Source organism: Taudactylus pleione, unplaced genomic scaffold (genome assembly GCF_031769625.1).
Source record: "Taudactylus pleione unplaced genomic scaffold, aTauple2 ptg001010l, whole genome shotgun sequence".
NCBI lineage: Eukaryota > Metazoa > Chordata > Amphibia > Anura > Myobatrachidae > Taudactylus > Taudactylus pleione.
In genome coordinates this window covers 350,840-378,507 of record NW_028285411.1, presented here as the reverse complement: position 1 = coordinate 378,507, position 27,668 = coordinate 350,840, and the positions used below count along the sequence as shown (strand labels likewise).

At 44.6% G+C, this 27,668-nt stretch overlaps 1 pseudogene; it reads left to right on the top strand.

Moving 5' to 3' along the window:
* Positions 1-12,922, top strand: part of LOC148454310 (uncharacterized) — a 62,299-nt pseudogene extending 49,377 nt beyond the window's left edge.
* The last annotated feature ends 14,746 nt before the right edge of the window (positions 12,923-27,668 follow it).

Here is a 27,668-nt window from a genome sequence, read left to right as displayed (position 1 = left end):
TATTTTCACCTGGGGTACAGAACATGAAACTCCCCCTTGAGATGTGAGACTTGAGACTCCCTCCTGTGGTGTAACACTTGAGGAGCCTTGCTGGGGTACAAGACTAGAAACCCCCTCCTGGGGTGTGAGACTTGAAACCCCCTGCTGGGGCACGAGATGTGAGACCCCCTGCTGGGGTGCGGAACTTGAATACCCCCTTGGGCCGAGAGACTAGAACCCCCCCTCTTGAGGTACGAGATTTGAAACCCCCTCCTGTGTCATGAGACTTGAGACCCCCTGCTGAGGTGCGGAACTTGAAACCCCCTCTTGGGGCGAGAGACTCAAGTCCCCCTCCTGAAGTACAGGACTTGACACTCCTTTTTGGAGTATGGGACCTAAAACCCCCTCCTGGGGAAACTGACTTGACTTTACCTCTTGGGGTATAGAACATGAAACCCCCTCTTGGGATGCAAGATCAGAGACTCCCTCGGGTGAGTGACTCAAAACCCCCTCTTGGGGTATGAAATTTGAAAACCCATCCTGGGGTATAACACTAGAAGACCCCCTCCTGGGATATAATACTCTAAAACCCCTCCTGATGAACAAAACTTGAAACCCTGCCTTGGGGCGTGAGATTTGAAATGATGGCCACCTTCTGGGGTGCAGGAGTTGAAACCCCCTGCCGAGGTATGGGACTTCCTGGGGAAGTTGACTTGACATTTCCTCTTGGGGTATGGAACATGAACCCCTCTCTTGGGACGCAAGACCAGACACTTCCTCCTGGGGTGAAAAACCCGAAAGGCTCTCTTGGGGTACAAAACTTAAAATTCCCCTTCCTGGGGTACAACACCGGGAATCCCTTCCTGGGGTATGAAATCTGCAACCCTCTCTGGAGGTGTAACACTTGAATCTTCCTTCTGGGAAGCAAAACTCAAAACCCCTCCTTGTAGTATGTCACTTCAATTCCCTTCTTTGGATGTGGAGCTTGAAGCCTTGTCTCGAGACATAGGACCTAAGACCACCCCCTGGGGTGAGCCACTCATAACCCCCACCTGGGGTACAAGACTTGAAACTAAAGAGTTTAAGACTGGTTTACTAAGTAACTCCTCAGGGACAACTGGCTGGAGACCTCCTATGTCACAGATAATGTCCGAATCATGACCGATAGAATTAATATGAATTGTTTCTCTGACTTTGGGAGGATGACCTATTCCCCCTAACGTCCCTAGGGAAGAAGCATCTTGTAGCCGGGCCCCAGTTATAAGCTTCTTTTTGCTTGGAACGTGTTCCCTTTTTGTTCGAAACTGAATTAGTAGAGATCACCTGTGGAGACTGGGTAGAACTGGAAGTGCCGTCTTCGAGGAACACACCCTTGTCCCCATCTCTTGAAGGATGAAGAACACAGTCTCTAATGAAATGGTCATCATAACCACAATACAGGCAGATGTAGTTCCCAGTGGTGCTGACGTTCGCCTTCCGAAAGCTTAGGGCGTAGGAAGCTACAATGTCTTACTCCAGCCTCGCTGACGGTGATGTTGGAAACCTCAGGGGTAACACCAGAGGACTTAGAAATAATTTGGAGTATCTTGGGGAGGAGACTTGAGTTGTCCCAAAACTTGAGAAAAGGTTAGGAAAAGGTTATGATCACTAGAATTAGCAGACGATGTAGGAAGGACTGCTCGAAAGATAGGTTTGAAGACTGAAAACTTTCCCCGGCCGTAGGAGAGGATGAAAAATGAGACTCAGAAGAACCAGACACAGGAGGTTTTGTCGGTGGTACTTGAAAAATAGCTGGAGATGATATAGAAGGAGCAAAAACATTTTCTTTAAATATCCCCGAAAATTCTTTCAGGTGTTGCCTCACAACCCACAGAAATGTCTCATGAGCCTCCACTCGAGAAAGCAACTCGAGAACCACCGCCTTGTCCTCCAATCTGGCGGGTTTGCATCTTCTGGGCCTGAGCAAACTGTCACGACCGGTTATATGGAATCCCCTACTGTGGGGTGCAAGCTGAGGTTCAGGACTGAAGGGGAAATCTAAGACGTGGGGCCTGTACGCAAGATCTCATCCACGAGTACCAGTTGGCGAGACCTGACCAAAGGTGCAGAGTCTAACCAGCCAGGAGGTTTTCCCCAGTGACCCCTCTTAGCGGGATATGGGTTTAGCTGCACCCAGCTGGCAGGTCGCAGTCCTTTGGTCAGGTAACTGGCACTCACGGGAATAGAGAATCTTGCTAACCTGGCCCTTCTCACAGGGATTAAGCTACACCCTAGTGTAGCTTCTAATATATACACCGGTGCACCTAGGAAGTAACAAGGCATTGAGGACTGGTGCGTGAGGTACAATGGCACTGAGGATTGAATTCTGTAAAGACAGCGGTATTGAGACTGGATGCTGTAGTGACAGCGGTACAGACTGAACGTTGTAGTGACTGGTACTATATGGCTGGATGCACTTTAGCATCGGGGAATGGCAATTGCTCCAAGCACAGGACAGATTTTCTGAACACACTGTAGCACAATGCTTGGTAATTGTTGCAAGCACAGGAGAGATATTCTGAGCACACTGGAGCACAATGATTAGGTAATTGCTGCAACACAGGAGAGAGATTCTGAACACACTGTAGCACAATGATTAGGTAATTGCTCCAAGCACAGGAGAGAGATTCTGAGCACACTGGAGCACAATGATTAGGTAATTGCTCCAAGCACAGGAGAGATTCTGAACACACTGGAGCACAATGCTTGGTAATTGCTCCAAGCACAGGAGAGAGATTCTGAACACACTGGAGCACAATGCTTGGTAATTGCTGCAAGCACAGGAGAGATATTCTGAGCACACTGGAGCACAATGATTAGGTAATTGCTGCAACACAGGAGAGAGATTCTGAACACACTGTAGCACAATGATTAGGTATTTGCTCCAAGCACAGGAGAGAGATTCTGAGCACACTGGAGCACAATGATTAGGTAATTGCTGCAAGCACAGGAGAGATATTCTGAACACACTGGAGCACAATGATTAGGTAATTGCTCCAAGCACAGGAGAGAAATTCTGAGCACACTGGAGCACAATGATTAGGTAATTGCTCCAAGCACAGGAGAGAGATTCTGAGCACACTGGAGCACAATGATTAGGTAATTGCTGCAAGCACAGGAGAGATATTCTGAACACACTGGAGCACAATGCTTGGTAATTGCTGCAAGCACAGGAGAGAGATTATGAACACACTGGAGCACAATGCTTCGTAATTGCTCCAAGCACAGGAGAGATATTCTGAACACACTGGAGCACAATGATTAGGTAATTGCTCCAAGCACAGGAGAGAAATTCTGAGCACACTGGAGCACAATGATTAGGTAATTGCTCCAAGCACAGGAGAGAGATTCTGAGCACACTGGAGCACAATCATTAGGTAATTGCTGCAAGCACAGGAGAGAGATTCTGAACACACTGTAGCACAATGATTAGGTAATCGCTCCAAGTACAGGAGAGATATTCTAAACACACTGTAGCACAATGACTAGGTAATTGCTGCAAGCACAGGAGAGAGATTCTGAACACACTGGAGCACAATGATTAGGTAATTGCTCCAAGCACAGGAGAGATATTCTGAACGCACTGGAGCACAATGATTAGGTAATTGCTGCAAGCACAGGAGAGATAATCTGAACACACTGGAGCACAATGATTAGGTAATTGCTCCAAGTACAGGAGAGATATTCTGAACACACTGTAGCACAATGATTAGGTAATTGCCCCAAGCACAGGAAAGATAATCTGAACACACTGGAGCACAAGAGTCGGCACTGGTAATCACAAAAGTAACACAAGGAAAGACCTGGAATGAAGTAGCATCAGCAGACCCTGAAAACGACAACATTGTTCAGGCAACTTCCTGTTGTAGGATTCGGTCCTAAATACCCTCAGGCAGCTGCTCATTGGATCACAAGATCAGCTGGGAGACTAGCAAGGCTGTCATTGGAGGAAACTGGTCAGGTGAGATAAACCAACATGGCTGCGCCCATGCCTGCAAACACAGGAGCCCGGACACATGCATGGAGGTCCTACCGGACCCTGGGGAGAATCTTCAGCCATAACCCACCACTGCTACTGACGTCTGAATGCCTCAGAGCCTAAAGATACCAGTCCAGCAGTGAGTAAAGGCCAATCCCAGGCCGGATCCTGACAACTAGTTTCCTCAGTGTATCTCTAGTCCCCACAGTGTCCCTCCAGCCTTCAGTGTATCTCCAGTCCCCACCGTGTCCAGAATTAACTGTTTTCATACAAACTAAGAATCCTTCAGAATTAATGGAACTAGATGATTTACAGAACCTCCTACAACCTTTACTAAGAACAGCCACAATTGTCTCAGTTCCTTCAGGACAGAAGAGCAAAGGCTTTTCCTCATAGGAGAACATCAGGATTCTTTTGCACCAACCTCAACCTGAGGAGGCTAAACAACTATGTCAGTGTCAGACCATTTTGCATGGGAAGAGTGAATTTGATCCTCTCCTATCGGCCAGGAGGATTTCCTCACACCCATAGACCTGCAGGACGCTTCCTCTTATGTTGTAGTTTAGCACAGGAAGTGTCTCAGGTGCTGGATCAGAGACACCATTACCCACTCATCGACCTTCCTTTTGTCCTGGCAACTTCTCTATGGACCCTTACAGAAATGCTGCTGCAAAGATAAGAGATCTGGAGGCCTAGTTGTGGCCACATCTATACATCATCCTGGTTGTAGGAGAATCAGAACATGTGACAGACGCCAAGAAAATACAGGTGATGACCTTATTGCAGAAACATGGCCGGATTGTGGTCAAGACAGAAAGTCAGCTTGTTCCCTCACAGCAAATACAATGTCTAGGAGCACAAATACTATACAGCACACAGTAACTCTGTCAGAGGAAAGGCGTCTCAGACAATAGTCCTTAGCGTATGATGTACAGATTCATCACTGGTCACCAATGAGGAGAGCGCTGCAATTATTGGGAATGTTCTCAGCCATAGGAATAGTTCCTTGGGCAAGATGGCACCTGAAAGTCTCCAGCTGGGGTTGGTTACTCTCTGGTATCACAAACAGCCTGTCATCACCTACCAGGAGATCTATAATCTGGTGACAAGACCCAGGACTGAGGACATCGGGTATGTCACTCTCAGATACATGGACAACAGATTCCAGCTCATGTAACTAATATGACCACACAAAGGACTTGGTCACAGAAAGAAAGGAAACTCAACGTAAATGTACTAGAAATGAGAGCTGTATGGGATGCAGTTCAGCAATTCCATACATAATTGCTGGGAAAGTATTTATAGAGAAGATAACTGGGGTGTACATCATACATCACCAAGGATGCACCAGAAGCAGAACTGTGATGTTGGAAGTAGAAAACTAATACCTTGGGCAGAAGAAAACCTCTGGTCTCTTTCAGAATTCCATGTCTTAGGCAAGGAGTATACTGTGGCAAACTGCCTGGGCTGTAAGTGGCCCCAGGAGAATGGTCCCTACATCAGGAATTCTTCCAATGATTGATGGAAAGGTTCTGTCTTCTACAGGTGGACAGTATAGCCACAACCCAGAATGCCAAAGTGCCAGTATTCTTCTCTCAGCACACCGTTCCTGGGGCTGATTGAGTAGATGCATGGACAAGGCCATGGAGGATATATCACCTGCAGTAAGAGACTTGCCTTATATACACACATGGTACACGTATCATCAGTAAGTGCTTTCTTACATGCTAATTTGGTTTCAGGGCATTCTTTGTTATCTCCAGGTGTTGAAGAGAATCCATCTGTCTGTAAGATCCTTTGTGGCCCCATGGGCTCTCAGTCTAGTGCTGGATGCTTTAATAGGGCGATTCAGGAACTTCTCATGAGAAGGATGAGTATTTTACCATCTTACCCACAGCCAGTGGGGAGCAAAGTGAGGAGACGTCAGTCACTGGGCTTAGTGTGAGCGATAACTGTGTGTTCTCTCAGGACAGAATGTTCTAAGTATATAGAATATTTATTGGTGATACCCTAGGAACCTCAGAAAGTTTGTGCCCCGTCCAAACATTTCACAGAAGTAATCACACAGGAATACAAGAAATGTGCACATAAGGTACCAGGGGTAATAATATGCCCCTATGCTAGAACAGAGGTAACTTCTGGGACAAAGGAAGCTCAGCCCTCAGTGACAGAATGTAGCAGAGGCAGCTGGGTGACCTCACTAGTTATTACCATTGGGATATATTATCCTCTGCTGATTCTCAGTGTGTGACATGTTCTCCACACAGCCATGTAATAAATGTATTATTATGCAGCATATGTGGCTTTAAATGTTTCTTCGTGGCCCTCGCTATTGTATTGTATGGGTATGACCCATGGTAAGGGCTGCCAAGGAGGAATGAAGGTGAAACCAGTGATTTATGTACCTGATAATTCCTATTCCTCTCAGCACTCCATGGTGGCCCAGAGTTCCCACCCATCTTGTTTCATATTATATATATTTCAGAGACAGCTGGGAAGTTTCTCAAAGACACAGTGTGTCACATGACCTGGGTATAAGTTTACCAAGTGAGGTTCAGGGGAGGATTCCAGTGGCAGGAGCTGGTGCAGGTATGGCAGTGAGAAGCAAGTAACCCACAAGATGTTTTGGATGCAGTGAGTAAACGTAAAGATATGTGTAGCACTGTTCTACAGGGTTTGCACAGTCTTGAGGTCTGCACACTAGCAGCCATATATAAGAGCAGGAGAGACCTTAGGCAGCTACCTGGTGTAAGCTTTTCAGTTCATTGGCCAGTGCACTAAATTATAGCCAAGAACAGAGCCAGGTTTGGAACAACATATCAGCAGGAGGATTAAAGGAGAGGTGAATAGTTGCACACAATGCAGGATCAGACACTGTATCAGTAGCAGGAAGATCAGTATCAGTAGCAGGAAGATCAGAGAAGACGTGAGTAGCCACACACAAGCTAGGATCTATACACAGTATGAGCAGGAGGAGCAGAAGAATGTAATCAAACACAAGCAAGTAGTGGTATACTTTATCACCTAGCATTGTGTGCAGGAATAGCTTTGATAGCATTAGCATCCCTACTTTACAGTGTCAGAAGACGCAGACAACTTGCACATGCACAGAAGAATTTCCATAATGCTGGGGACTCGCACTACACCTGTCACATCTACTCAGCCAGGATACTTTCTTACCAGCTTCTCATACTACACAAAACCTATGTAACATGACATGAAATGAGGATCCACATTATGGGCCTAATTTAGCAGTACATGTTACTGCACAATGATCAGGAATCTGCCCAGGCACCAGACTCGTTCTGTGCATGTGCAGAACGGTTCTGAGAGTCCGCATGGAGACTGTCAGCAGACTGTCAGTGATTGACACTCTGCCGCGGTTTGTGGGTGGGGAGAGGGCGACGACAGCCTCCGTTACCCAAAACGGAGGTGTGTCACCACTGTTGGGGAGGAGGGAAGAGGCCAGGATCTCCTTTGGCTGATGGAGATTCCCTGGCCTCTTCCTCGCAGATGCGACGGCCGGCTGCATGACCCTATTAGCCGACCGATGGTCTGCAGAGTATCTGATTCTGCATTGGACAACGCAGCTCAGATACGTAATGCAGCAGGAGCTGAATAAGGCCCTATATACCATCCTATTGCCTGTGTTTTTATAAAGCTGTCTCTAGCTAAGTTAGATGGAACTTAACACACTGTAAGAGCTGCCACAAAGAACATCAATGAAAAGTACTTTTCAGGTACATCATTTGCTGTTTTCTCTAACATCTACTTGGAGGACACTGAATACTATGAGGCAGAGACACAAGCAGGAGTATGAGAGTTTTCACGTAATATAAAGTGACCATGCTTCTGTTTCCACACTCCATACCTCATAGTATCCAGTGTCCCTCAGAGGACTGAGAGAAGGATTCATAATCAAGTACAAAGATCCGATGTTTCATTATATGACCTGTGTAATACACCAATATTCTTCTAGATATTCTCAATCAATGGAACTGAAATTACTAAATGCTATTTTATTATTTTGTGTATTATTTAGAGTGAAAATCTGACTAATATTAAGGCAGAAGATATAGAGGGAAAAGAAAAGTATTTGACTGATATGATGGCAGAAGATACAGAGGGAGAAGCAGAGACGTATGTGACTGATAATAAGGCAGAAGATATAGAGGGAGAAGAAGAGACGTATGTGACTGATATGAAGGCAGAAGATATAGAGGGAGAAGCAGAGACGTGTGTGACTGATAATAAGGCAGAAGATATAGAGGGAGAAGAAGAGACGTATGTGACTGATATAAAGGCAGAAGATATAGAGGGAGAAGAGACATATGTGACTGATATAAAGGCAGAAGATATAGAGGGAGAAGAAGAGACGTATGTGAGGGGTGATCAGCAGTGTAAGGAGGAGGAAATCTCTACAGATTTCAGCACAGGTGAGTAATAAACACTAATTTACAAAAGAGCCTCAAATATTCTCTCCATACACCGTGATGATTGTGGTCGACTTTATTTTAACCAGTGTCTTATATGTGGAATGTTTGTATGTACTCCCAATTTACGTGGCTTTGCTTCTCCAGTCCAAAATATACTTCTCGGTTAATAATTCAGTCTGTACAATAATCTCTTTCTACACTCTTTTCTGCCCCTATTATACTCCTGCTCTCCTCCTCACATCATGTCACTGTGTGTTACCAGCCCAGAGATCTGACCAGTCTCCTCCCCACACTCTCTGGTGTATCTCATACATCAGGAGACATCAGCCCCTATTATACTCCTGCTCTCCCCCCTCACATCATCTCACTGTGTGTTACCAGCCCAGAGATCTGACTAGTCTCCTCCCCACACTCTCTGGTGTATCTCATACATCAGGAGCCATCAGCCCCTATTCTACTCCTGCTCTCCCCCTCACATCATGTCACTGTGTGTTACCAGCCCAGAGATCTGACCAGTCTCCTCCTCACACTCTCTGGTGTATCTCATACATCAGGAGCCATCAGCCCCTATTATACTCCTGCTCTCCTCCTCACATCATGTCACTGTGTGTTACCAGCCCAGAGATCTGACCAGTCTCCTCCCCACACTCTCTGGTGTATATCATACATCAGGAGCCATCAGCCCCTATTATACTCCTGCTCTCCTCCTCACATCATGTCACTGTGTGTTACCAGCCCAGAGATCTGACCAGTCTCCTCCCCACACTCTCTGGTGTATCTCATACATCAGGAGACATCAGCCCCTATTATACTCCTGCTCTCCCCCTCACATCATGTCACTGTGTGTTACCAGCCCAGAGATCTGACCAGTCTCCTCCCCACACTCTCTGGTGTATATCATACATCAGGAGCCATCAGCCCCTATTATACTCCTGCTCTCCTCCTCACATCATGTCACTGTGTGTTACCAGCCCAGAGATCTGACCAGTCTCCTCCCCACACTCTCTGGTGTATCTCATACATCAGGAGACATCAGCCCCTATTATACTCCTGCTCTCCCCCTCACATCATGTCACTGTGTGTTACCAGGCCAGAGATCTGACCAGTCTCCTACTCACACTCTCTGGTGTATCTCATACATCAGGAGCCATCAGCCCCTATTATACTCCTGCTCTCCCTCTCATATCATGTCACTGTGTGTTACCAGCCTAGAGGTCTGACCAGTCTCCTCCCCACACTCTCTGGTGTATCTCATACCTTAGGAGTCATCAGCCCCTATTAGACTCCTCCTCTCCCCCTCACATCATGTCACTGTGTGTTACCAGCCCAGAGATCTGACCAGTCTCCTCCCCACACTCTGTGTATATCATACATCAGTGCAGGGGACGTAGCTATAATGATTAAATCACTGATCAATGTGATGAAACACATTATCCATGATCCTACTGATTTGAGTCTGTTCCCTGCTCTGCACTTCTGCTTTTTTCCTCTTTCTGCTGTTGCCCGTCTGTGCCCTGCGCCATTCCCCTACATTGTCCTGCTGCCTCTCCTGCTCTATGCCCTGCACCATTCCCTTATCCTGTCCTTCTGCCTCTCCTGCTCTATGCCCTGCGCCATCTATCCTGTCCTGCTGCCTCTTCCGCTCTGTGCCCTGCACCATTCCCCTACCCTGTCCTGCTGCCTCCCCCACTCTGTGCTCTGCACCATTTCTTTACCCTGCTCTGCTGCCTTCCCCGTTCTGTGCCACGCACCATTCCCCTTCCCTGTTCTGCTGCCTCCCCCGCTCTGTGCCCTGCACCATTCCCCGGGAGGCAATCGGGAAGCCGACTGCCTAAATACCGGCAGCCGGCTTCCCGACTGTCTTATCCCGGCAAGGGTGAAATGCCAGGCATCTAGATGTAGACGCCCGCATTTCCCCGACGCCGGGAGACCGGCGCCCGGCATCACGATCCTAGTGATGCCGGGCGCCGCGAGCGGACAGCCGCTGGGGGGGAGGGTTAGGTTTAGGGCTCCCGGGGGGGACTTAGGGTTAGGCACCCCCCCGGGAGGGTTAGGGTTAGGCTAGAGGGAGGGTCAGGCACCCCCGGGGGGGACTTAGGGTTAGGCACCCCCCAGGGGGACAGGTTTAGGCAGCGGGGAAGGGGGTGGTTAGGGTTAGGCACTTAGAGGGCGGATTAGGGTTAGGCACTTGGGGGGGAAGTTAGGGTTAGGCACCCCTAAGGAGGGTTAGGGGGGTTAGGTTAGGTTAGTGGATACTTACCTATCAACGATCGGGATTTCCAGCGCTGTCGGGCTTCCGCTGCGTTGCACACTGCTCCTGTCGGGCTGCCGCTGACTGGAGTCGAACCGCCGGCCAGGCGGCCGGGGGTATTTCATACCAATCCCCCATTCCCCTGCCCTGTCCTGCTGCCTCCCCCACTCTGTGCCCTGCACCATTCCCCTACCCTGTCCTGCTGCCTCCCCCGCTCTGTGCCCTGCACCATCCCCCTTCTCTGTCCTGCTGCCTCCCCCTGCTCTATGTCGCCATCATTCTGTGTTGCTCTGTCCTATCGCTCTGCTTCCCTCAGCGGTTATATACAGTGACTCATTACCCTAAGTTAGTAACATGAGTCTGGTGGGGCTACTGTCCCTGAGGGTGACCAGAGGACCATATAGAGGCTGCTTTTGTTACATATATATCCACCTGGGGAACTTTGTGTAGTGTGGACGCAGTTGTTGGTTTCCCATGTGTGTGTGTGAGGGTGGTCTAGATGGGTATTGTGGCTCACCAACGTCACTGGCTAATGAGGCTTCCTGCTGTGATGATGGCTAGGGAACGTTACCAAGCAAAGTCTGCATTTGGGCGTAGATATACATTGGTGATGTGCCATCTGCCTGTCCCTGGGGCTGGGTCTATGACATGTGCTGATAATGTGGGTGTGGAATGTTATCTATTCAAAGAGTCTTATTTATTGTTTGTTCATTTGGAAATGAAATAATGTGGTCATAGCTCATACCTGTAAATTAAACAACCAAACCCCTTCATAATAGTAACATGGTGGTGTAATGGTTAGTATTGCTGCCCCGCAGCACTGAGTTCATGAGTTCAATTCCCAGCCAAGGTGCTGTGTGGAGTTTGTATGTGTTTCCCCCCAAAATCATGCTGGTAGGTTAATTGGCTTCTGACAGAATTTAACCATAATGTGAGTGCGTGTAGATATGGGAGGGAATATAGATTGTAGGGACTGATGTGATTGGCCAAATATTCTCTGTAAAGTGCTGTGTAATATGTGTGCGCTGTATAAAGAACTCTGGTGGAAATACAATAACTGTGTTATTATTATTCAGATGGACACCCATGCAGGAATGACTTGGAGGAAGCTCTCATCTTGTCTACAGATATTAAAATAGAAGATAACATCACACAGGAATCTCCAGGAGATAATCATGTTACGCTAAATATACATCCACTACCTCAGAGTGCAGATATATCCTCTAATGCTTAGAATTATCAGGACTGGTCTCTTGATACCTCAGCTTTTGTTAGACACAGTGCAGCTTATGCACCTGATAAATTATTTCCGTGTTCTGTTTGTGGGAAATGTTTTAAACAGAAATCACATTTAGTTATACATGAGAGAAGTCACACAGGTGAGAAGCCATTTCCATGCTCTGAGTGTGGGAAATGTTTTATACGGAAATCAGATCTCGTTATACATCAGAGATGTCACACAGGGGAGAAACCATTTTCATGCTCTGAGTGTGGGAAATCTTTTACACAGAAACCAAATCTAATTACACATCAGAGATGTCACACAGGTGAGAAATCATTTCCATGCTCTGAGTGTGGGAGATGTTTCACACAAAAATCAAATCTAATTCTACATCAGAGAAATCACACAGGTGAGAAACCATTTCCATGCTCTGAGTGTGGGAGATGTTTTAGAGATCAGTCATATCTTGTTAAGCATCAGAGAAGTCACACAGGTGAGAGACCATTTCCATGTTCTCAGTGTGGAAAATGTTTTGCAGTTAAATCAAATCTTGTTACACATCAGAGAAGTCATACAGGTTAGAAACTGTTTCCATGTTCTGAGTGTGGAAAATGGTTTACAGTTAAATCAGATTTTGTTACACATCAGAGAAGTCATACAGGTGAGAGGCCATTTGAATGCTCTGTGTGTAGGAAAAGTTTTACACGGAAATCAGATTGTATTACACATCAGAGAATTCACACTGGTGAGAAACCATTTCCATGCTCTGAGTGTGGGAAATGTTTTGCAGTTAAATCAAATCTTGTTAAGCATCAGAGAAGTCACACAGGTGAGAAACCATTTCCATGTTCTCAGTGTGGAAAATGTTTTGCAGTTAAATCAAATCTTGTTACACATCAGAGATCACACAGGTGAGAAACCATTTCCATGCTCTGAGTGTGGGAAATGTTTTACACAGAAGTCACATCTTGGTAGACATGAGATCTCACACAAGAGAAAAGCATTTTTCTACATCAGGGTCCTTAGGTATCCACAGGGATATCTCGGGGGTATAGGTGACTTTGGACAACCGGGCACCACGCAGTTAAAAATTTCATCTTCCTGGGATGCACCAGGCTCTCCTATACTCCGCCCCCAGGCGGTCCTGTGGACGTCCACATCGTCGCTCTGTCACCCCGCTGGCGCCGAGACTCCAGTACTGATCTGGGGATCTCGGCAGGCTTCCGGGGTTCTTACTAGCAGGGACCCCGGAGGATCCCTTACTGTGGCTGGACGCCTGGGGATTTGGTAAGTAGCGGGCACCCGTGGTGGATACCTGCCATCACAGTCACGCCTTTTTTCCCCAGGGCTGGGGGTTCCCTGGGGAAGTGCCCTCCTGGAGCCAGGGACTGAGTCCTGCGCTGCCACTAGACCACCGGGGACAAGAGAAGCAACGCAGAGTGGAACGCTCCGGCGTCCCTGGGGTTAACTGCAGGGGAGGATGCCTTCCCTGTTGAACAGCCAGCTCCTCACCCGCTGCATAGCGCACCATTCCACTGCGGTCTGGCACGCTGGCTATACTCTCCCGGCATCTCCTTATTTCTGAGCTCTGGCGGCAATTTTCTACAGCCTGTCGCAGGCTCCAGCGGTGCGGAGCCGGGTCCCCCTCTGCATACCCCTCCTCCACGTTAGTGAGGTCAGTGTATGTAGTGCTTGGTTCTACCAGGTACAGAGCTTGTGTAGTTGACGATAAGCGCCATTATAGCAGGCTATTCTGCATTTATGTGACTTATACTAGTGCTGTCTACCTGTATTTTTCTTTTCTCTGTCAGCCAGTTTAACTATCCCTTTTTCTCTTTACAACAGACCCCTACAATACAAGTGCTGTTCAGGGGGGTTCAATTGTATCACAGAAATATATTTTTTTTTCTGTGTATAATGTCACATACACTGTGTCTGCTGCCATGTCAGGTAGTGAGGTGTATGTGCTGATCTCTGCACCTGTCCTGTTTTCCTGTGTCAGATGTAAGATAGGAATTGGGGAAGAAAATAGGGATAGGGGAGATGTTTATCGGCTCCGCCCGTGTATTGCCCCATGGAGTTCATGCAGCAGTTCCCAGCTCTCTTGCAGGGGTACCCCGGGCAGATGATGGTGGCATAATGTCCCCCTCAGCATACACCTCAGGTATCTCCAGAACATATCTGGGTGCACTCTGTCTACCACGGTACAAAACCGAACAGATTTTGCAGGAATCACTGCTTCGGCCTGCTAAAAGGCTATTATTGTCATCCCAGTCTACACATTATGAGGAGAATGACATGACGTCAGATGATGGTGAAATTCTTGACTTATGTGATTCTGAACCCCCTGCGAAGGAGGTAGAGGCTAAGTCTAAGATATTTTCCAGGCCTCATACGGGCGGACCATATAGCCGTGGTGATTGAGGACAAAGACCTACCTGTGGCTAAGCCTACATATGCTTACTTTAAGGATGTTAAAAGCACTGCTGCAGTGTTTCCCCTGTCTGGTCAGTTAGTGGATCATTTGGAGGCATGGAAGTCTCTTGGGAAGGGGTTTCAGCCTCATCAACATTTTGGCATATGCCTTCCCTTTTGCTGAGGATTATTTCACTAAATGGGAAACTCCCCCCTTAGGTGGATTCTCACGTAACGCACTTGGTGAAGAGCGCAACCCTACCTATGCCTTCCATGTCCTCTCTGAATGATACTATGGACCGCAAGGTGGAGGTATGTCTGATATCAATTTACTCTCTCGCTGTTGGGGCAGAGCCATGGAAAAAGGATGCCTTGGAAGTTTCATTGTCTTGAGGGGCTACCAGTGAGCAAATTGTGCTAGTAAGCACATTAATGAGGCAACTTTGGATGTTAGCCTGCTTCTAGGCAATTTCAGCTCGCCGCTCCCTGTGGTTACACTCTTGGAGAGCGGATGCAGATTCCAAGAAGGGCTTGGAATGCTTATCGTATAATGGTCAGGTCCTGTTCGGTCCTGAGTTAGACAGATTTGTGGATATGCTGGCAGCAGCAAAATCTGCATGTCTACCTTCAGCTCCAACTCCATCAGGGTCCGTGACCTCGTCCTTTCGGTCCTATCAGGCTCAAGGTAAGACTAAAGTGCAGTTCTTTTCGAGACCATCAGGTGCCAAGAAGGCTGCCAAGCCCAGGAAACAAGCTTGGAGCAGCAGACATCCGGCGGCTAAGCCCGACGACAAACCCTCAGCCTGACGGGAAGGGCCTCCTCTTGGGGGACTCCAAGGTGGGAGGCCGACTTCAGTTCACCCAGTGATGGTGCCAGACCACCAGACACTTGGGTAAGACCTTCATTCACACCAGATGAAGGCTCTGGAAATCCACAAGGTAGTGCACTCTATGCTCCAGGCAGGGGTTGTAGTGCCGGTCCCGTTACCCCAAAGAGGGACGGGTTATTACTCCAACCTCTTTCTGGTACAAAAAAAATGGATCGTAACATCCTATCCTCACCCTCAAGTCCCTAAACAAGTTTCTGAGGGTACCTCGGTTCAGGATGGAAACCCTGCATTCCATTATATTGGCTATGAAACCTGGGGATTTTATGGTGTCTCTGGATATTCAGGATGCCTACCTGCATATCCCGATTGCTTCCACTCATCAGCGTTTCCTCAGATTCGCAGTGGCAAACCAACATTACCAGTTTCAAGCATTACCATTTGGCCTCTCTACAACTCCAAAGGTGTTTACCAAAGTCATGGCGGCCCATCTGTGGCTGCAGGGGGTCTGCCTGCTACCTTACCTGGATGACCTACTGTTAGCCGGGTCTCCAGACGTACTTCACTCAGCCGTATCAACGAGCATCCAGAGGAATGGCCTCTTCACCAGGAAGTATTTCAGCTCCTAGTGGACAGGTGGGGCCTTCGCGAAATAGACCTCAAGGCCTCCCAGACACAACCGCAAGCTGCTGGTGTATGGGTCCCGAACAAGAGACGCAGAGGCTCTTCTGGTAGACGCTCTGTCGGTACTGTGGACCTTCCAGTTTGCGTACCTGTTTCCTCCGTTCTTCCTCGAGTACTTCGAAAGTTCAAGCAAGAAGGAGGCACAATCCTGCTGGTAGCTCCAACGTGGCTCAGACGTCACTGGTACTGATATCTTTGGAGTCTGTCATCGACACTCCGTTGCTGTTGCCTCAACGCCCGGACCTGTTGTCTCAGGATCCTTGTCTTAACCCAGATCTGGGTCACCTGTCTTTGACGGCATGGCCCTTGAGACATCCCTCCTAAGGTCAAAGGGTTTCTCCAGCTCCGTGGTGAACACCATGCTCAGGGCTAGAAAACCTGCTTCGGCCAGAATTTACCACAGGGTGTGGCATACCTATTTTGAATGGTGTCGCCTTAAAGGGTACGATCCTCTGGTGTTTCAAGATATCCAGAGTTCTAGCCTTCTTACAGGCAGGCTTGGATCAGGGTCTCCGCCTCGCCTCCTTAAGGGTGTGGTTTCAGCATAGGATTGCTCCTCTTCCTGATATGCGCACCTTTATGCAGGCCAATAAGCAAACTTTGACCCGGTGGATTCGCATGGCGATATCTGAGGCTTATACTCATGACGGCACCGCCCTCTGTGACTGCTCATTCTACTTGGTCTGTGGGTACTGTGTGGGCAGCTCGGCATGGTGCCTCGGCTGTTCAGTTGTGTAAGGCGGCCACGTGGTCTTCTGTCCAGTCCTTTGTGAGGTATTATGCTTTTGATACATTCGCCTCTCGGGATTCTTCCTTCGGGAGGTGGATTCTCCTTTCTGCACAGGAGCATCCCCACCCTTGACGGATACTGCTTTGGGACATCCCCAAGGTATCCCTGTGGATCCCTAAGGACCCTGATGTAGAAAACGAGATATGGTAAGAACTTACCTTTGTTATCTCTGTTTCTACAAAGTCCTTAGGGTCCACAGGGCGCCCACGTTGTCACCCTGTGCTCCAGTAGGGTGTTGTTCTGGTCACCAGTCTTCTGTCTCCTTTGTGTGAGAATGAGATTCTTGTGTGTGCCAGACTTTCTTCTCTCTTTTTCTCATCCTCCGGCCTATGGCTTAGTATGTAACTGAAGGTGCCTTGGCCTGGGGGCAGGGTATAGGAAGGGAGCCTTATGCATCCTGGGAGGATGAAATTTTTAACTGCATGGTGCCCGGTTGTCCCAACTCACCTGTACCCCCAAGGTATCCCTGTGGACCCTGAGGACTTCGTAGAAACAAGAGTTATGGTAAGAACTTACCTTTGTTATCTCTGTTATATGAGCTGACATAAAACAGGGCTGTAGCAACACTCCAGTCACACAGTATTTCAACATTTTAAGTTATCCATCCACAGATAATTGGGATGTGTGCTATTAATATAAAAAGAGGAGGGATGTATAGCGCTAGGGAAACCTTAACAATAAATAATGAATATAGGGTTAGATAAAGATGCGATGCAAATATATAATATTTTAATATGAACTATCCCAGGTGCAGTGACATGTATCACTGTCTATGCCGTCAGGAGGTGTTTTGGATGCTGCCACAAGCCACCATCACAGCATGTTTCCTTCTCGCTCTCTTTCCGGGATGCATTGTTCTTCTGCCGCAGCTTCAGACAGTCTCCTCTGTTACCAGGCAACATAGATGCCGAACTGGGATGACGCCTGCTGGGAGGTCAGGACGTCGGGCAGCCACATACTTCTGGGACCACTGGATGATAGGCACTGGCTCAGCTGTTGGTCATTTGCTAATCTCCAGCTTTGCTTGTTATTGATGCAATATCTTTTAAAAGCCTGCCGGTTCAGCACCATCTTGCTGGTTATAGCGTACCCTTAGCATGTGTATTCCGGTTCCTATCAGTCGTATTCCCTGTCAGTATACATTTTCATAGTGTGAGACTTCTGCATAGCTGTGACTCCAATTGAACATCTAATCGTTCACTCGCTGCAGTTATCCAGAGCAATGCCACCAGCATTCGGGAAGTTCACAGCAAGTGGTTTTCATCTCAAACCTGACCTTTGCCTTTGGGCTTACTGCACCTGTGGCATACCCATCTAGCGGCATCCATTTGTAGCCTGGTCCTCTCAACTTTCAAGGCCGCATACCACCTTGGACCTCAAGGCTGCACCTTGCCACTAAAGCTGCAACTCGGCCGTCAAGGCCACATACCAATGACAAGGCCGCACCTCGGCCCTCAAGGCTGCATACCACCTACAAGGCTGCACATTTCCATCAATGTCACACCTTTGCCATTTTGGTCACCTATCTGCATTCAGGTCACTCCTTTGAAGTACAGTAAAATACAATACTTTCTGTACGTTATTATAAATATTATTTTCATTATAATTGTAATTTCCTATTTTTTATTAAATTTGTATAACTGTATATTGATGTTTAGTCTTATTTTAAACGGCATTTGATATGTAAGTTATAGATAAATACTGCATCTCTGCTGTCAATATAAATGTAATATTATTGATGTAATTGTTCTAGATCCCTTTATTTGCAGTTAAGCAATGTAATGTGCTGCCCCTGAAACTCAATATTTCCCCTCACCCATGATACTGTAAAACAAAGGAAATCCAGCATGGGATAGTGGGGGCCTTCAGGCTTTATGAAGATCCGGTTGCACACACAAAGGAGAAGGTCCTGACCTATCCAACGTTGAGTATACACAGATCCCTGCCTGTACCCAATGATTTTTTTTTATGAATCGAGCAATTTTTATTGAAAAACAAACAAAAAACAAAAATACAAACAAAATAAAGTCATCAGTTACATATATGATAAATCATTCATATGATACAAATAGACAAAAAAAATCTGTTCACCAGACAATATACAAAAATCAACAAAGCAGATATAAAAAAAAATCACCTCAATATACAGAACATACAATATCAGTGATTAAAGAACATAGATATGCTTATATCAAAGAAAGCACGATATATTTGGATAAGTCGATTATCTTTGCCTGAGCCCAGGCACACACATCCCACCCACAACGGAAAAAGGGAAGAATAGCTCTGCCCAATCTTGAATGGCACCATCTATCCCATTTGTCATGAAATTTAGACATAGTATTGCGGAATTTGAACATATGCTTTTCGTGTCTAATCACATCACCCACCAAGATTCTCCAAGTAAGCACATCAAGGGGGTCAAATGCAAACCACCTTCAGGCTACAATTACCTTAGCCAGTTTAGAAAGACACATAACAACGGTACAATATCATGGAGTGTGTTTCCTCCAGGTCAGGTCCGAACAAGCAAATTTCAGGGCTGAAGCTCGGTAGAAAGGGGTCCGTTACCAAGATGTCCCTCCAAACATGCTCCCAAAATATATGAACCAGCGGGCATTCCCATAGCAGGTGCCAGAAACCAGCATTCTCCTCCCTACATCTAGGACAGAATCATCCCTAAAACCAGCATGGTGCAAAAAAACAGGTGTACGATATACTCTATGCAGGACATAAAAATGTACCTATTGATACCTAACACAGGGTGTAGTGTATTTAATTTAACTTAATATTTGAGACCAATGTTCATCAGAGAGTTGGCCCAAATCTGTGTCCCATTTTAGCCTAAGGGGTATAAGCAATTCTGGAAATATTCTATCATTGAGAACTGCATAGATAGAAGACACCCTATACTATGGACTTAACAGGAGATGGGGAGAGTACAGGAGAAGCACAGGCAAATTGTGTATGTAAAGCATGTCGTAATTACAAGTACCGAAAAAATGCTATATTAGGAATATTAAAGTCAATTTGTAGCTGCTGAAAAGATTTAAAGAAATATGCAAGAAAATAAGCAGCGCTTGAAGCATGTAATCAATAGAGAAGGTTATTCATACATTGATCAAATATTGTAATATAAAAAACGTGTACAGTTATAGAACACATATAAAAAGAAGAAAAAATCCCAACGTATACAAAACTATAAAAAAGTCACAGCTGATCAGAGCCGTAACTAAACTTTTTGGTGCCCTGTGCCAGAAATAGCATTGGCGCCCCCCTCATTTTCTAAACTAAAGGGACATAATGCACCCAAAAAAGGGGAATGGCCTCATGGGGAAGGGCCAAGGAAGAGATGGGAGAGGCCAGGAGATGCTGGGGATGAAATAAGAGGAAGCTACAAGCAAGAATAATAATAAACAGAAATTTAACAGGCCCAAACAGCGCCCCCTGACCTGTGGTGCCCTGTGCAATGGCACCAGCCGCACTACCCTAGCTACGGCCCTGCAGCTGATGCATGTAGTGGAAGCACTGAAGGGTGAATGCTGTTTAGAAAGGGTAAAGAAACTTACATATGTTCAGTTAAAATATCTTATATAACAAGTTTATGTCCAAAAGCCATAGTAGCAATTCCTGTTGGTAACAAAGTGTACTGGTGAGTTTGAATGAAGTGGGCTCAGGAAAAATGACCCAATGTGTAAGAGCCAAATGGGATATATGGAGTCACCGTGAGTTGCCCCTGTGCCAACCCTCTGATAAACAGGTAGTTTGATGTCTCACATCCAGGTGGGGGGATAGTTACCTGGGGTAAATACCAGTATTATCCCTGGTGTAGTCACAGAGTGGAGCGGGTGAATGGAAGGCTCGGGCTGCTGTGCGGTCAGTGGCGATTGTCTCTGCCATTAGGGGCAATCTCTCGTGTTGGAAGATCAAGGTGCCTGTGAGCTCCGTGGTTTATGCGGCAGCAGTGTATTCAAATCCGTCCCAAACCATGTGGTACGTGGTGCAACCAGACCGGGCGTTGAATGGAGTTCGGCAGCTGTAGTCTGCGGAACAACCTGCCCGGAGGGGAAAGTCTGGTGATATGCGGCTAAATGCAATGCACGGGTAGCAGACTCCTCTTTCCAATGGTAGGTATGTTCCAGAAAGCTCCATGTGTGCAATAATCCACTTGATACCGGTCACTGGTGAAACCGCGGGGTGTCCTGGAAAGCTGACCGCTCAGTTCTTAGAATTGATGAAAGAAGGTTTTGGGCAAGTTGCTTATGCCAGCCACCCTTCAGTGAGCTTCCTAACACGTTTCCCTGTTAACAGCTTCGTCAGAGGCAGTAAGAGAGGAATGTCTCCAGGTACTCCTGATATAAATACCTGCTTTCATAATTACTAATTGAAAGGTTCTGGAGACTACCTAATTAGTAGCATAGTAATCAGCTGTGGGTGAGGTTCTCACATAATCCTAAGGAAAAAGATGTTGTGCAAATGCACCCTTACTTTTAACTTTGCTATAGTATATAGAAAATAATCGAAGAAGCATAAAAGTTAGAATAATTCAAATTAAAATATAAAACAGTGTATAAGGATCACAAATAAAATTGTTAGATCTTATTGTTTATATACAAAGTTATTTCCCCACTGGATAATGCAGCGATCCTTAGTACTCTTAGCAATTTAATTTAATTAAAATAAAAGTAACAAAATGGTAACAACCACCAAAGGATATATAGTTGTTAGAAACATAAATTATTATTTTTGGGACATACTGTATACCCCTTTCTAAAACTGTATAGGCAATATATAGTCTTCTCTTTTATATGCATTACAAATAGGGTAATATATAATCTTGTTTGTACTGAAGACATGGGTAATAAAGTATGTAGTACTGGTAATTATTGTGAAGTTATTCATATGGACCTCTAATGAGAGTCATTCTCAACGTTGCATGTGAAAAGATATTCTTATATAGTGTGACTTTGTCCCACAGGTGTAAAATGACAGGGTGTGGGGCGATGGTACCAAGAACATACGCCTAACATACCGTCTCCCCTATGGTGCTGCATTTGAAAATAAAGAATAATGGTGACACTAAACAATAATATTCTTTTGTTAGATGTAAATCCTTTTACATAAAGACGTTTGATGATCACATGTTGTGCTGTTTATATAGATCTTTATAGACCCCATTACTGATGTATAATAGTGGGTAGGGTAAACAGGCCAGGAGGCCGGTGTAATCCAATAGTATAGTATTCTACAGTAGTGAGGTAGTGTCTGGTGCAAACGAGGTGGTGCGGGGCACGGTGCAGGATAGTGGGCCCGCATAGTCCCTAAAATACTGCATCCATGTCCCACATTTCTTCTCTAAACAACACAGTTCTATTCCACCGCCCCATTCAGACCCTCAGGAGAGATGGTATTGAGCTTAAACATCCAGTACAGGTCCTGTTGACACAGATGTTGATAGCGATCTCCACCACGATCAGTACTCTTTACATGCTCTAAGCCCACAATTCTTAAGCAATCCTCTTTGCTGTTATGACATTTCATAAAGTATCTGGAAACGCTATGATTCGTTTTGCAATTTATGACATTTCGTCTATGTTCCAAGAACCTCTTTTTAAGAGGCCTTGTAGTACGGCCCACATAATAAAGTGGACAGTTGCAAAATAATAAATATATTACAAAATCGGTGTCACAGTTCATGAACTGTTTCATGTAATTTGAATCTCTGTAGATGAAGGCGTAAATTTGTTATGTACCTTGTGGACATGTTTGCAAGTAATGCACTGGTTTTTCCCACATTTAAATAAACCTTCTGGTCTGCTTGGTAACCATTGTTCCTTGGTGGTAAACAGTTTTTTAGGCATATTCCTCGGAAAGCTAGGTACTGTACTAAGATGTTCTTTAAATTTTTATTCTTTTTATAGATTACCGTAGGTTTACTTGGAATGTTAGTTCTAAGAATGGGATCACATTTTAAGATAGAATAATTTCTTATGATAGTATTTTTAATCTCTGCTGACTTACAATTATGCTTAGAAACATATAATAGTGCTTCTTCCCCTACCGCACATGAGTTTTCCCTGTCCTTCCCTTTTTTTGTAGTAGATCTAGCTGACTAAGGTTCTTTGTATCCTGTAATGCTTTTTGTAATAATGATTCTGGGTAAAATCTCTCTCTAAAGTGATTAATCATAGTCTCTGCTTGTCTATTAAAATTTTCTTGGTCAGAGCAGTTCCTCCTAACTCTCAGTAATTGCCACCTCGGTATATTGGTTTTCCATGGTCTGTGGTGACTACTGGAAAAATTTAAGTAGTTGTTGGCATCCGTCGGTTTACAGAATGTTGATGTTACTATAGTATTATCTCGAATTTCTAGTGTAATGTACAAAAAATTGATAGTGACCTGTTATATTTAAGTAATATGCATTTAAATTGAGATATTCCACAAATTAAATAGCTGTTTCCATTGGACCATTCCATATTATGAATAGGTCGTCTATGTATTGACCATAGAGCACCAGGTTCGCAGCCCAGGGCCCTCCTTCACATGGGAAGACTCAAGGTCACTCATGTAGAGGTTGGCATAACTGGGCGCGAACCTGGTGCCAATAGCAGTCCCCATTGTTTATAAATAATATTTATTTTGAAATAAAAAATAATTGTGACGGAGAGTGAAATTTATACACTCAATGATAAATTTTTGATGGTCCTCTGTGAGGTCATTATCTTTAAATAGTTTTGATTTAATTGTGGAAACACCCAGTCCATGTGGAATGTTGGTGTATAGTACTGACACATCTAGTGTCAAAAATGCATACGTGTCCTGCCAAGTGATATTCTGTATTAGACTTAAAAAATTTGTGGTGTCTCTGATGTAAGATTTCAGAATGGTAACCTGAGGTTGGAGAAACTAATCAATGTAAAATGAGAGGTTAGAGGCCAGAGAATTTACCCCAGAAGTTATTGGGCGACCTGGGGGCGAAACCAAAGATTTATGTAATTTGGGTAAATAATAAAAGGTTGGTGTTACTGGGAATGGAATAAACAAAAAGTTTTTTTTTGTTTTTTACTTATGATACCCTTATTATATGCTTTATCCAATATTATCAATAGTTCCTCCTGAAAGCGGAATGTAGGGTTCAAGGGAAGAACCTGATAGAAGTTTTCATCTCCTAGTTGCCTAAGCGATTCCTGTATATAGTCTGTTTTGTTTAGTATCAGCCTCCTTAATAATTATCAGCCTCCTTAATAATTATTATAGTGTCTTTAGTCAGGTTTTTAAGTGCAATTTTTCTCCTTTTGTTGAGATTAGATCCAGTCTTATTATCCTTCCTATTGCATATTTTCTTAAAACCCTCCAATGTGGTTTTATAAAACTGATCTTTATATTTGGTTTTATAGGACATGGGGTAAAATTCTGATCTAGTAGTAAACTTATCTCTATTGTTGATGGAAAATAAAGATATTGGCGAATTATGTGGGGGTGGACTAATGCCCACTTCATTTTGTATACCAGATTCTCCTAGTAATTCTGTTAATATATTAAGTGCTGGAATATCATGAGAGTCTAGAACAATGGGAAAAGCTTCCTCTCTATTCTTTTCAATACTTTTATTGGAAAAATATTTTTTGCGACACAGCGTTCTTGTAAACGTGTTGAGCTCCACAAAGAGATGAAACAGGTTTGGCTCAGCTGTAGGGGAGAATTTTAGTCCTTTAGTTAACACTGAGACCTCATCAGGGCTAAGTAGTTTACTCGATAAGTTAAAGATCCCTGTTTTTCTTTTTTCCAGTAGTGTTTGTTTTTTCTCTTCTGTTGAATGTGTCTTCCTCCTCTCCCCCCTCTGGGTTTTCTGCCCTTATTCCTTTGTAGGGACTTGTATATTGCTGTGCTCTCCTTTGTGGTTGTTCTCTCCAATCTAGATCCCGCCTCCTGGATAAAAAATGAGCCTCAATAGGTCTACTATGTTTGGGGGGGAGGGGTCCCTTACTTAAATGATTATCCTTTGGTCTCGCTCCCATATCTCTTTGTTTATCATATCTGGGAGTGTCATTGATGTTTTGTTTATTTTTTTTTTATAACTGTGCATCCCTCTATGTATCAGATGCGGTGTACGTCTATTTTTCCCTTTTTCCTGGTTGGTAGGTCTAATATATGTCTTTTGCTCTGTTGTTCTCCCGAAGGAAATGGATCTAAATTGGGGGTGTCGGCCACTGAATCTTTTAAAATTCCTCACCTCAGCCCTCCTGTAGTCCTCTGTGTCTCACATACGTTTTTTCCTTTTGTTTTCCACCAAAGTTTTTTCATATTCCTCAATTCTTTTGTTAACCAGAAGACCTTTGTCCTCATATCCCTCCTGTTCCCTGTACGTATCCATTTTGTTTTTTAGTACATCTATTTCTTTTTCTAATTCTTTTACCTTATTTGTCCTATATTTAATTAGGAGGTTCATTAAACCAAATGAACAATTATTTAGAATTTGATTCCACGCTTCTAATAGGGCCGGATCCTCTTCAAATATTGAATTTTTATTGATTCTCAAACCTCTGGGAATCATTTTATTATCCACATATTTTTAGAGGTTAACGCTATCCAGCCAGTGGCGCATTTCTGCCTTTAGGAGATCTTCCAAATTGAAAAAATCCTTATAAGAACCCATGTCCTGGTTGTACTCAGTAATCAAGTAATAATTTATAAACTTGTCTCCAACTGTTTCTATCCATAACACAAGAGAATGAACTCATATTGCAGCTACACAAACTATAAAGAAACCAAGAGAATAAAAAGAGATGAAAAGGTAGCGCTATATGGGTATTCTGAGATATCTCTATCTATGGATGCTTCAGCTGCTGCAAAACAAATACCTGGTAATGTCCTGGTGAAATAGAGAAATATGCAAGAAAATAAGCAACGCTTGAAGCATGCAATCAATAGAGAAGGTTATTTATTCATACATTGCTCAAATATTGTAATATAAAAAAACGTGTACAGTTATAGAACACATATAAAAAGAGGAAAAAATCCCAACGTATACAAAACTATAAAAAAGTCACAGCTGATGCATGTAGTGGAAGCACTGAAGGGTGAATGCTGTTTAGAAAGGGTAAAGAAACTTACATATGTTCAGTTAAAATATCTTATATAACAAGTTTATGTCCAAAAGCCATAGTAGCAATTCCTGTTGGTAACAAAGTGTACTGGTGAGTTTGAATGAAGTGGGCTCAGGAAAAATTACCCAATGTGTAAGAGCCAAATGGGATATATGGAGTCACCGTGAGTTACCCCTGTGCCAGCCCTCTGATAAACAGGTAGTTGATGTCTCACATCCAGGTGGGGGGATAGTTACCTGGGGTAAATACCAGTATTATCCCTGGTGTAGTCACAGAGTGGAGCGGGTGAATGGAAGGCTCGGGCTGCTGTGCGGTCAGTGGCGATTGTCTCTGCCATTAGGGGCAATCTCTCGTGTTGGAAGATCAAGGTGCCTGTGAGCTCCGTGGTTTATGCGGCAGCAGTGTATTCAAATCCGTCCCAAACCATGTGGTATGTGGTGCAACCAGACCGGGCGTTGAATGGAGTTCGGCAGCTGTAGTCTGCGGAACAACCTGCCCGGAGGGGAAAGTCTGGTGATATGCGGCTAAATGCAATGCACGGGTAGCAGACTCCTCTTTCCAATGGTAGGTATGTTCCAGAAAGCTCCGTGTGTGCAATAATCCACTTGATACCGGTCACTGGTGAAACCGCGGGGTGTCCTGGAAAGCTGACCGCTCAGTTCTTAGAATTGATGAAAGAAGGTTTTGGGCAAGTTGCTTATGCCAGCCACCCTTCAGTGAGCTTCCTAACACGTTTCCCTGTTAACAGCTTCGTCAGAGGCAGTAAGAGAGGAATGTCTCCAGGTACTCCTGATATAAATACCTGCTTTCATAATTACTAATTGAAAGGTTCTGGAGACTACCTAATTAGTAGCATAGTAATCAGCTGTGGGTGAGGTTCTCACATAATCCTAAGGAAAAAGATGTTGTGCAAATGCACCCTTACTTTTAACTTTGCTATAGTATATAGAAAATAATCGAAGAAGCATAAAAGTTAGAATAATTCAAATTAAAATATAAAACAGTGTATAAGGATCACAAATAAAATTGTTAGATCTTATTGTTTATATACAAAGTTATTTCCCCACTGGATAATGCAGCGATCCTTAGTACTCTTAGCAATTTAATTTAATTAAAATAAAAGTAACAAAATGGTAACAACCACCAAAGGATATATAGTTGTTAGAAACATAAATTATTATTTTTGGGACATACTGTATACCCCTTTCTAAAACTGTATAGGCAATATATAGTCTTCTCTTTTATATGCATTACAAATAGGGTAATATATAATCTTGTTTGTACTGAAGACATGGGTAATAAAGTATGTAGTACTGGTAATTATTGTGAAGTTATTCATATGGACCTCTAATGAGAGTCATTCTCAACGTTGCATGTGAAAAGATATTCTTATATAGTGTGACTTTGTCCCACAGGTGTAAAATGACAGGGTGTGGGGCGATGGTACCAAGAACATACGCCTAACATACCGTCTCCCCTATGGTGCTGCATTTGAAAATAAAGAATAATGGTGACACTAAACAATAATATTCTTTTGTTAGATGTAAATCCTTTTACATAAAGACGTTTGATGATCACATGTTGTGCTGTTTATATAGATCTTTATAGACCCCATTACTGATGTATAATAGTGGGTAGGGTAAACAGGCCAGGAGGCCGGTGTAATCCAATAGTATAGTATTCTACAGTAGTGAGGTAGTGTCTGGTGCAAACGAGGTGGTGCGGGGCACGGTGCAGGATAGTGGGCCCGCATAGTCCCTAAAATACTGCATCCATGTCCCACATTTCTTCTCTAAACAACACAGTTCTATTCCACCGCCCCATTCAGACCCTCAGGAGAGATGGTATTGAGCTTAAACATCCAGTACAGGTCCTGTTGACACAGATGTTGATAGCGATCTCCACCACGATCAGTACTCTTTACATGCTCTAAGCCCAC